A 10,223-nucleotide genomic window follows, 5' to 3' on the forward strand; every position below is an offset into this window, starting at 1 on the left:
TCATTTCTAGGAACTGGCCCAGTTTAAGAATGCTAATTTAGGGCCAGGCGTGGTGGGTGGTGGCCCACGCCTTTAATCCCAGCGACAGAGGCAGGCGGATCTCTGTGAGGTCCAGGACAGGGGGGGCTACAGGGAGACCCTGTCTCAAAAAGACCAACAAAAAAAAGAAGGAAAGAAATTCAAATACAAAGTACTTATTCACATATTGTTTATAGCTGGACTCCTGCTTCATCAGCAGAGACAGATTTTTATAACAGAGATGTTATGGCCCATAAAGACTTTGGATATTTTTAATTAACTCTTTCAGAAAAGTTTGCAACACCTGCCACAATTGATTTGTTCCAGCAACACTTAAGCAATGTTCACATTCATCCTAGAATGTATGAGAATCTTCTAGGTCTTTAGCACGTGCAAGAACACATGATTTGGGGGCTGGAGAGATGGCTCAGCAGTCAAGAGCACTGACTCTTAACAAGGTGCAAGAAAGGCACTTATATACATAAATACAAAAGGAAACAAAAAAGCGTAATGCTCTCTTCCTTAGGGAAGCACAGTGCCATAATATTTGAGTCTTCCAAAGGTGCTGTTGGTTCATTTGTTACGTAAGGGCAACAGGCCAAGTCACACCGATTTTCTGCCTAAAACCCAAAATGCTTCCTGCACCCTGGAAAGGGTTTCTATGTGTAATTTCCAGCTTAGTCCTTGTGTGCAGCAGTCTGTGCCTGCTTTCCTGCTTGGTGCTGACAACTTCTTACCTAGGTTCACAACTAAGGAGCAATAAGGCACTAACCCTCACAGGTTTCCAGAGTCATGATCTGCAACAGAAAGCAGAGTGGTACATGCTGAGTTAAGTCGGGGAAGACTGTGGAATGAGGAGGGGAAGGCTCTCACTTTCCCAACCAAGATCCAGACCGGAACAGCAGTAGAGAGAGGATGATGAACCCCCAAAGTCACCTGCACGTCACTGACAATAAGGCCCTAGATGAGAAAACTTAGTATTCAACCCCCCAAAATCAGCCTTTTAAGCAAATAAGAATAAGTCAGGAAGTATATGTATTCAGGTGGAATCCACTGTTAGTATTATTTAAAAACAGGAATAAACCAAGTCTAGTTGTGCAGATGCCAATATAAGCTATGCATTAATAATAAGCTCCAATTTAGCAAAACTTTGAAAAGTAGCTTAGACAAGAAATCTACCATTATGTTAAACCAGCTGCCCTTCAGTTTCTACATCCCATTAGGGGTTCCTCATTCAAAATACTGCCAGCAATGAGGAGCTCTCTGCTGGCCTGGTGGGGGAACAGAAAGGGCTTCCTCTGAAAGCCACTTTCTCCAGGTGTGTCGAGCCTTTTGACATTACAACAGGATGTTGCCATTTACAAAGTTCATACTCAAGAACTCACAATCAAATTCCAATTTTTTTTTCATAACATTTCAAGTAAGTTCACAGTCTCACACTGGACAGCGTTCATAGCTATCCTTGACTGCAAGCAGTTGCACGCAGTCCTAGAGCCTCGGATTGGACACACCTGCTGGACCTTGCCTCCCACCTCTTAGTCAATCAGGTCTAGAGGTGTCGACCCAAGTGAGGGAAGATTAGCTCCAACCTGCTCACCCAATTTTCTATTTAGATGTCACCTAAATTATCAAATTGAATTTGCGAGATTTATATACAACAAAGTCAGGGGAGCACAGGAGCTACAAGCCTGAGCCAAGAAAGTTCCAGAACAAAAAATTTTCATTAACACTCAAAGACCAAAAAGGAAAGAGTCAGTAACTTATGAATCTGCAGGTGAAGATGTTGGTTCTTTACTATTTTCATGGTGTGAATGAGTCACAAGTCTTATTTTAAGGGACTCAGAAGTATCACCAACATCTTCATGTGACAGTATTTACTCCACTGGGAAGAAGGGGAAAAACTGTCATTAAAATGAATTCCTTCATTTTCATACTTGGATGCAGGGAAGAAAATACTCGATAAATGCCATTTTTTTTAAAGAACTTAAAGGCATAACATTTGTAGCCCAAGACATCTAAATAAACGGTGGTTTCATATTTTCTCATGCTGAACAAATGGAGACAGGTAATCTATATTCGAATGAACGGAGACATTTGAACTAAAGACGACCCATAAAAAGACACATGACAAGTTGATGAAATGCTCTGCTGGCTACTCAGGACACCATCCTATTTCAGTCTTCTGATCCCTCATTTATTTTTAAACTGTTCAACCATAAGAGATCATTTTCAATGGTTGATAAATTCTAAAACAAATCTTTGCGGTTCCTACTGAAAACACTCAAAATGAATTCAGATTTCCTGTCATCTTTACAGTGAGCAAGAGGCTTTTCAGAGAAGATAGTCCCTCTTCTCCAAACTCCCACCACAAATTACTTTTTAAGCACACTGATTTCCAGCCTTCTTTGTCTAATCTACTGAAACACTTGACCAGCGGACCAAGGTTTAACTCTGTATAATTAACCTCCCTCACTTGGATAAAATGAATGTCCAAGACTCTTCAGACTCTTCTTTCAAATTGTAGGGAGACCTGGATGACCCCATAGAAGTTCCTTCCAAAAATGGAGGCTATGACAGCCATGACACAGGTACTCAGATTCAACCAGGGCCACGTGCTCAGTATTCTAACGGCATATACTTTACATTAGGGACACTGGCTACTTCTGAAAAGTGAATAGTAAGCAACAAATTTCTATGCTGTTCTTTGAGTCCTGGAAGTAAAATTTCATATATTTTTTAATTTTTACTTTATCTTAAAGGTATACCGGAAATAGCAGGGAAGCACTCAGAAGAGGGTCTAAGGACACAGGCATGTTAGAGGACGACATGGCCCAGAATGCAGCAAGATGTGGATTAGGCAAGCTGGAGATAGGAAGGTCTATGGCCTGTAGCACAGCTGGATTACAGCATGACCTGTTCATTTAATCCCCATGACATTAAAAAAAAAACTGTTTATGAACAAAATGGAACTGAAAATCTGTGTAAGGCTGAAAGGTCACCAAATGCAGACGTTCACAAACGCTGTCACGTTTGGACTTCAGCACTTAAAACAAAAGCCTTGACTTCCAAGACTCAGGATCCACACTCCCCAGTAAATACAACATCCAAAGTCAGGTAATTAATTCCCAGACTCAAATTAGCAAAATAATTTATGGTACTAAGAGTATAAAATGTCAAGAGTGGTTAATTAGAATTATATGCACAGCGTGTTACTCGATGAGGAGGAGGAGGAGGAGGAGGAGGAGGAAGACCAGGAGGAGGAATTAAAATGCTGTCCATAGTGACTGGGGCTCAGGGATGAGAGCAGATTGGGGTCTCATGTGATCAGCAAAGCCAAGGTGCTATGACTCCACCACACCTAGCAGAGGAAACTTTGGAGAGGTTCTGTGGTATATATGGAGTGTATGCTATGATGGATCTTTTTAATCACTATTCAGTGAGGACAACGTGTGGTGATATCACTGAAGTTACGTGGGAAAAGCAGAGCTGTCCAGTACAGAATGACCCTGGTCTGCTGCTGTTTCTGTGGCTGATTTTACTCCAAAGTGCGATTGATAGAGGAGAGGAGTCCAGCTTAGGAGGCAAAAGAAAACCTACCCAGGCTACCCACCAACCTGCAGCTGAGAGCTCGCCGGGCACCGTGCTTAAAGGGGTCAGTGTCCATCCCCAGAGCTGCTCCCACAATGGCTAGGAGCAATGCTGTTCACTCAGGACAATGTCCCTGGCACTGCTTAGGACAGGTAAGGACCAGGGCAGGGATGCCGGTGCTTACAGCCACTCCTCACCCTAAGTGATGCTTGGCTCAAACCAAGCTGCAGGAACTTTCCATACTTGGTCTGTAGCAATTTCAAGCTCAGGTAAAAACAATGGATTGAAAAAGGCAGTTTGGCAAAGTGCAGCACTGCATTTGAGTCCAGGTACCAGCACTTCCTAGCTGTGTGAGCTTGGAGAAATCGCTTACCTTTTCTGATTAACATCTGTGGAAAAAGTTTTCCCCTATCTCATGAGGACAAAACGGTTAATGCTGAAATTGGGGGCGCGGGGCGCAGAGCATGCCGTAGGTTTACCACAAGAGTGGAGCATCATACAATGTCATAGGAAGAGTCTGGGGAAGCAAACAAGGGGAAGAAGGAGACTCCCTGTCTTCTCCCTCCCTTTCTCTTACCCCTCTTGCATGCTTGGAAAGGCCACAGTGGGCAAGAAAAAAGTGAAAGGACCCAGGAAACCCCTGCACCAGATAGTCCAAGACAAACACCATCCCGTCCCACTCTGACCTTACGTCACCCTGTAATGCCCCAAACTATATCTGAGCCTCGGTGCATGGACAGACCTCCAGAGGGAGGGCATAGGACAGTGTTACACCAAGTGGATTGGCAGCCACATGCTGAAATCTGAGAGTAATTTTTATCCCTTCTTGACCCAGTTCTGGTCAAAGGTGTCTTCCTGGGCCTGGTGTACGAGCTGGTTTATGGAAGCTGCGTTGCAGCGGGCTCAGAGAGACATCAGCAGCAGTAGCAGCAAGGGTGGGAAAAGGCCCAGTAGCTGCCCACCTCTGCAGCAAGAGGCTTAGTCCTCCGATTACACATGGACGGTAAGAAAACCCCATTGATACCATCACCCAGGCTGAGCAGACCAAAGTCAGTCAAGTGGTAGCTGCACGCTTGCGTCCTTGGTTTGATCTCCTCCAGGAAAGAAGGACGGCTGGCCTGGGCAGGGAAGCCTGGGGTTGTTTGAGACAGGGTCTTGCTCTACTGTCTTGGATGGCCCTGAAGTCCTACCTCAGCCTCCGCATATTGGAGATTACAGTCATGAGCCACTGTGCCCAGTGGGTTTAATGAGAACCCAGCACATGTGGGTTTGGGAGAAAGCCAGGAGCACATGCCCACTCTGTCCTTCTTCACCAAGCACAGCTGCTGGAGTTAAAGGGAGCCCAGAGCCACTTTCATCCTCTTTAAAAGGGAAAACATCCCACTTCCTTCAGACAGTTCAATTTGCAGTGCTGCAGTTTAGAAAAGTTGAGATTTTAACCAGTCTTGAAGATGTTTACCTTTACCCAGACCAACTAGATTAGAGGCCAATAACCCAGCTCCTTCATCATGGGAGGGAAAAAACAAAACAAAACAAACACTGGGGCCTGGAGCATCTGGAGGATGCATAAGCTCCCAGAAATACCCTCTTTGGAGAGCGTTACTGGTCAGCACAATGGGGGATCACAGGCAGGGGGGCTTTACACTGAGGGAGACTCAAATAAGTCCGCAAGGCAGAAGGTAGATGCTTGAGGCCAGGATGACAAGAGGGCATCTTGCCAGTCTCCTGCGCTAAGGGGAGGTCTGGCTGCAGCACACTTGCCCTTTGAGCATCACTTCTCTCCTGTTCTTGAAAGAGAACCCTGGGCACAGGGCACACCCTTGTACTGATCCCACCCCACAGGGGTCCATCAGTGTGAGCTACCCTCTCCTTTGTAGAAGTGCAGTCTCAGCTTCCGAACTGCGTGGAAACCGCTCATCAGCCGAGGCCCACCCGAAGTCACTTGAGAACATTAAAGTCGGAGGTGGGAAATAGTTTCCAGGTGAGCTCTACCACAGCGGCGTCAGAGGGGCCGCAGAGCCAGGATTCCCTCAGACCCTTCTCACAGGCAGCTTAAGAAGTCTTACCCTGGCTGCAGGGAGTCTGAAGGCCCTGTCTTTTCTCTTACCTTGGTTCTTGGCTTCTCACTAAATAAAGGGGTGTATTATTAGATATGGTGAGGATGCAGTGACTATGTTCAGACAAAGCAGTCACACCATGACGGGTGTGTGTGTGTGTGTGTGTGTGTGTGTGTGTGTGTGAACACCTGGGTGAATGATTTCCTATGCAAATGAAGGACAGCCTGACCCCCAGGAAGATCCCAGGCCCTCTGTCTTCAGCCTGCCCCAAAGGTACCCACCAGCTTCACACCAAGCACTGTTCACATCTTCCTTGGATTTCATTTGAATGAAGCCTGTGATATACACACCCTTGTTCTGCAGAATGTTTGTAAAAATCCTCCCCTGCTGCATGTGTAATGCATCTATGGTTGTTGCTAGATGATGCTCCCTACTTTGCAAAGGCCAAGGAATTCCTATCATTTGGCTATTGATGGATGTATAGGTTATTTCCAGTTTAGAACTAAAATAAATGATAGCTCTGAACATTCTGAAACATTCTCTCTCTCTCTCTCTCTCTCTCTCTCTCTCTCTCTCTCTCTCTCTTTTGTACTACAGCTTGTTTTGTTTTTAAGGGTCTCCTAAAGCCGAGGCTGGCCTCCAACTTGCTATTTAACCAAAGACGACCTTAAACTTCTGATCCTCCTGCCTCCACCTACCAAGTGCTGAATTTTCATGTAGACACAACGCCTGGTCTATGCAAGGCTGAAGATTGAACCCAGGGCCTTGGGCCTCCTAGGCAAGCGTTTTACTACCAGAGCTACATCCCTGATTCACTGATTTGGAATTCCAGAATGTGCACACTTCCAAGAAGTGGTTGAAAGAACAGAGACTCTGTTTTGGTTAGTTAGCTGTCATGCACTTTCTTGTAGTTTTATTTTCTGGATGTCTCTGCCTGTGGGAAATCTCACTTTACAAATGGCCATTTTCCCCTTTGCAAGACTACCTTTTGTAGCAAAATTCCGAAGCAAAATCTAAGAAACCAATTTATACCTAATGGATTCCTAAAATGAATCCACTTTCTTTTTCTGCAGAAGCTGAACATAAAGACTCATTATAAACCCTTAATATCTACATCTGTTCGGTCTGTGAACAAACAATGTTGTGAAAAGGGTCTGTGGGTAAAGGAGGCCAGGTCTTCTTTTCCCAGACAGCCGCAACACAATACTTGCCTTAAGAGTCAGAGCATGACGGTGCATCAAGCTCCTCTGGGTGGAATACCCATCCATCGTCAAATGTCCAGTGAAACACATTCTGAATTGGTGATGGTGAATTAGTAATGCAATAGGTAAATTGGTGGTTCTTTTACTATTATTATTATTATTTTATGTGTATGAGTGTATTGCCTGCATGTGTGTAAGTATACCCGTGTCCTGCAATGCCCACAAGAGTCAGAACAGGGTATCAGATTCCCCTGGAACTGGAATTACAAATGGTTGTTAGCTGCCATGTGGGTGCTGGGAATCAAACCTGGGTCTTTTACAAGATCAGTCAGTGCTTTTAACAGCTGAGCCATCTCTCCAGCCCCAGCAATAGGTAAATGGGTTCTTACATCAAAAAGAAGGTCTTAGTGACTTTTCTCATGGCTGTGATAAAACTCATGGCAAAAGTAACTGGAGGAAGGAAGGATTTGTTTGGGCTCCTGGCTAGAGAGAGCACAGTCCATCCTGGCAGGGAGGTGACAGGCTCTCCCAGGCAGTGACATGGCCATAGCTGTATGAGGCAGGGAATCCTCAATCTCTGGTAGAAGGGCAGGAAGGCAGCCCAGTTCTAACCCTCAAGGCCCCTCAGCACCATTCAGCAACAGGCTTTCCTTCAGATAGGCTCCAGCTCCAGGAGCTCCACAACTTCCCCAAACATCACTATCACAGGAAACACAGAGCCTGGAGGGGGTGGGGGTGGAGGTGGGGGCATTTTACATCTAAACCTTAACAAGAGGAAGGGAAAACAACAGATTTGGAAATGATTGAAGTTGACGGGACAACTGGAGAACTCTGAGCAGTCTAGGTGATGGCACTGGAGCTCAGTTAAATCCTCTTCCACTTTGAGTGGGACTTCTATCCTGCCAGAAACCGCCTTCCACTTTCCCCCGACAGGTACCTTAGGAAGCTCTCCACCAACACTGGTCCTGGAGATCCTTTCTAAGCAGCTCACAGTGCCGCGTGCAGATCTTTCCGCTTATCTGATTTTATTCAGTAAACCAAACATTCAGCTTCGTGTTTCCCAGACAGGTTTACAGTGATGTGTTTCAGCGATAGAAGGCAGATTTTGGAGTTTATGGATTAACAATAAGGCAAGTGTGCTGGTTTGGTTTGGTTTTAGCATGACACAAAACTAGAGTCACCTGGCAAAAGCGAACCTCAATTGGAGAATATCCTCTATCAGACTGGCCTGTGGGCGTATATCTCTGAGGTATTCTCCTGAGGTATTTTGATTGTTGAGTGATGTGGGGAGGGCCCAGTCTGCTCTGCGTGGTTGGTGCTACCTCCGGACAGGTGGTCCTGGGTTGTATAAGAAAGCAGACTGAGGAGCTGGAGAGATGGCGCAGAGGTTAAGAGCACTGATTGCTCTTGCAGAGGCCTCGGGTTCGATTCCCAGCACCCACGTGGCAGCTACAAACTGTCCTTAACTCTAGTTCCAGGGGAATCTGAAACCCTTTTCTGACCTCCGCTGCACTGTATGACACCGGTACACTTACTTACATGCAGGCAATACACTCATACACATAAAATAAAAATAATAAATAAAATATATATATTTTTAAAAAAAGAAAGAAAGCAGACTGAGCACAGCCTCAAGGGGCAACCCTGTAAGCTCTCCTTCTCCATGGTTTCTGCTTCAGTATCCCTCCAGGTTCCTGCAATGACCTCCCTCAGTGAAGGAGTAGTATGTCTGGGAATTGTAAGCTGAAATAAACCCTTTCCTCCCCAAGTTGGTTTTGGTCCATGATTCATCACAGCAACAGAAAGCAAACTAGAATAGTAAGACTTACAGAAAGTTCCCCAGACCCCTGACAGAATTCCCAGAGGTCACAGCTGTAAGACCACACCTCCAGGGGACATGCTGCACAGGAACCTGGTCATTGCTGTTACACAGCTCCAAGTTCCACACACCTTCTTCTGGCTTTCTTTTGGGCAGCAGATTCTAAACTCATGTTTAAAAGGTGCTCACTCATAACCAGGCCCGTCTCTCCAGCCAGCTCCCACCAGCCTTCCTGGGCAGTTAGAGAAATAAGAGCCACAATTAGACTTGGGCGATCTAGGTTCCAAAGGACATTCAAGAGTGGGATGGGTAAAGACTAGATCTCTAGGTAGGCACTCCCTTCCTGAGGATGTCTAGACCCCAAGGAGCATGGGGCTGTATCCCAAAGGGTACTGAGAGGGAGGTGGGGAGGGAGGATATTTTAGAATGTTTTTCTTCTGGCACATGTGGATGCATCTCCTTAAGCAGCCACACATAGTGAGGTAGCTCATAGAAAACCTTCATGAAGGGCAAACACTATATATAAAGCAGGAAACTAGGCCTGCTCAGTACACTGAACGCCGGCTTGGCTTGGAGCACAGACATGATGCTCAGTGCCGGCATTCAGGAATGTGCAGGCACAAATGTGAGGGCATTTCCTGCCTGATGAGGTGGAGGGGGCCTGGATCAAAGTAGTTCCCCTTCGAACTCCCACCTCACTGGCCACAGCCGGCCACTGTACTTGGTCCCCTCCTCGGAAAGTGTGGCTACTTTCAAGTGTGTCCTACGAGAAAACCGAGGAGCCAGAAGACTTAAGGCCAGACACGTTCAGTCCCAGGGCCAGCCACCAGGGCCTGCTAGGCACCAGGAAAGGACCCTGAACACTCAGCTCTGAGCTCCCAAGAGAATACGGTGGAGTTGGGGGTAAGTGATGGGGTAGTTGCTTGTACATTGTAGAGAAATGTCTTCCTCGAGTGAAGTTAACTTGGCCCTCAAAGAAACATGCAACCCCTACTCCCCCCCTCCGCCCCCGCCTCTGCAGGGTGTGGGAAGGCCAGACTGGGAGGTCTAGATGCCTGGAGTGTCCCCATATTGTCAGCATGCCACAGACCTGGCAGGCAGGCAGGCAGACACTCTCCACTCTGTCCCCAGGCCACCAAGCTCATTTGAAGAAGTGGACTGCGGGTGGACCCGGTAGAGAAACGCGCCTCCTTGATGCTGACCCCCAGCGTCTCCAGAGCACAGTCTGCAGGTGAGGGGGCGGGAGCCTCACCCCACGCCCACGCGCGACTGGGGCATTCACCGCCCCGCGGGGTTGCCTGGGGCGGCGGGTTCCCAGGCGGGCGACCCTCTCCTGGGAGAGAAACCAAGGGGTTCTCGTCCACCCGCGGCTCCTGGGTAGACTCAACAAGTTCCCGGGGCCTCGCAGCGCCGCCTGCAGCCCGGAAAGCCCGAGGACGCAGCGCTGGAGCCCCACGCGCAGGCGGCAGCCGGTGGCGGCTTCCACCTCCTCCCCGTCCTCCTCCTGCGCACGATCGGCGGCTGGAGGGGCTCCTCCAC

At 47.3% G+C, this 10,223-nt stretch overlaps 1 protein-coding gene across 1 annotated transcript in view; it reads right to left on the reverse strand.

Moving 5' to 3' along the window:
* Positions 1-10,223, reverse strand: part of LOC103733379 (dedicator of cytokinesis protein 1) — a 362,643-nt gene that overhangs the window by 245,126 nt on the left and 107,294 nt on the right. The window lies entirely within an intron of this gene.

This window comes from Nannospalax galili, unplaced genomic scaffold (assembly GCF_000622305.1).
Source record: "Nannospalax galili isolate Female #2095 unplaced genomic scaffold, S.galili_v1.0 scaffold810, whole genome shotgun sequence".
Lineage (NCBI taxonomy): Eukaryota > Metazoa > Chordata > Mammalia > Rodentia > Spalacidae > Nannospalax > Nannospalax galili.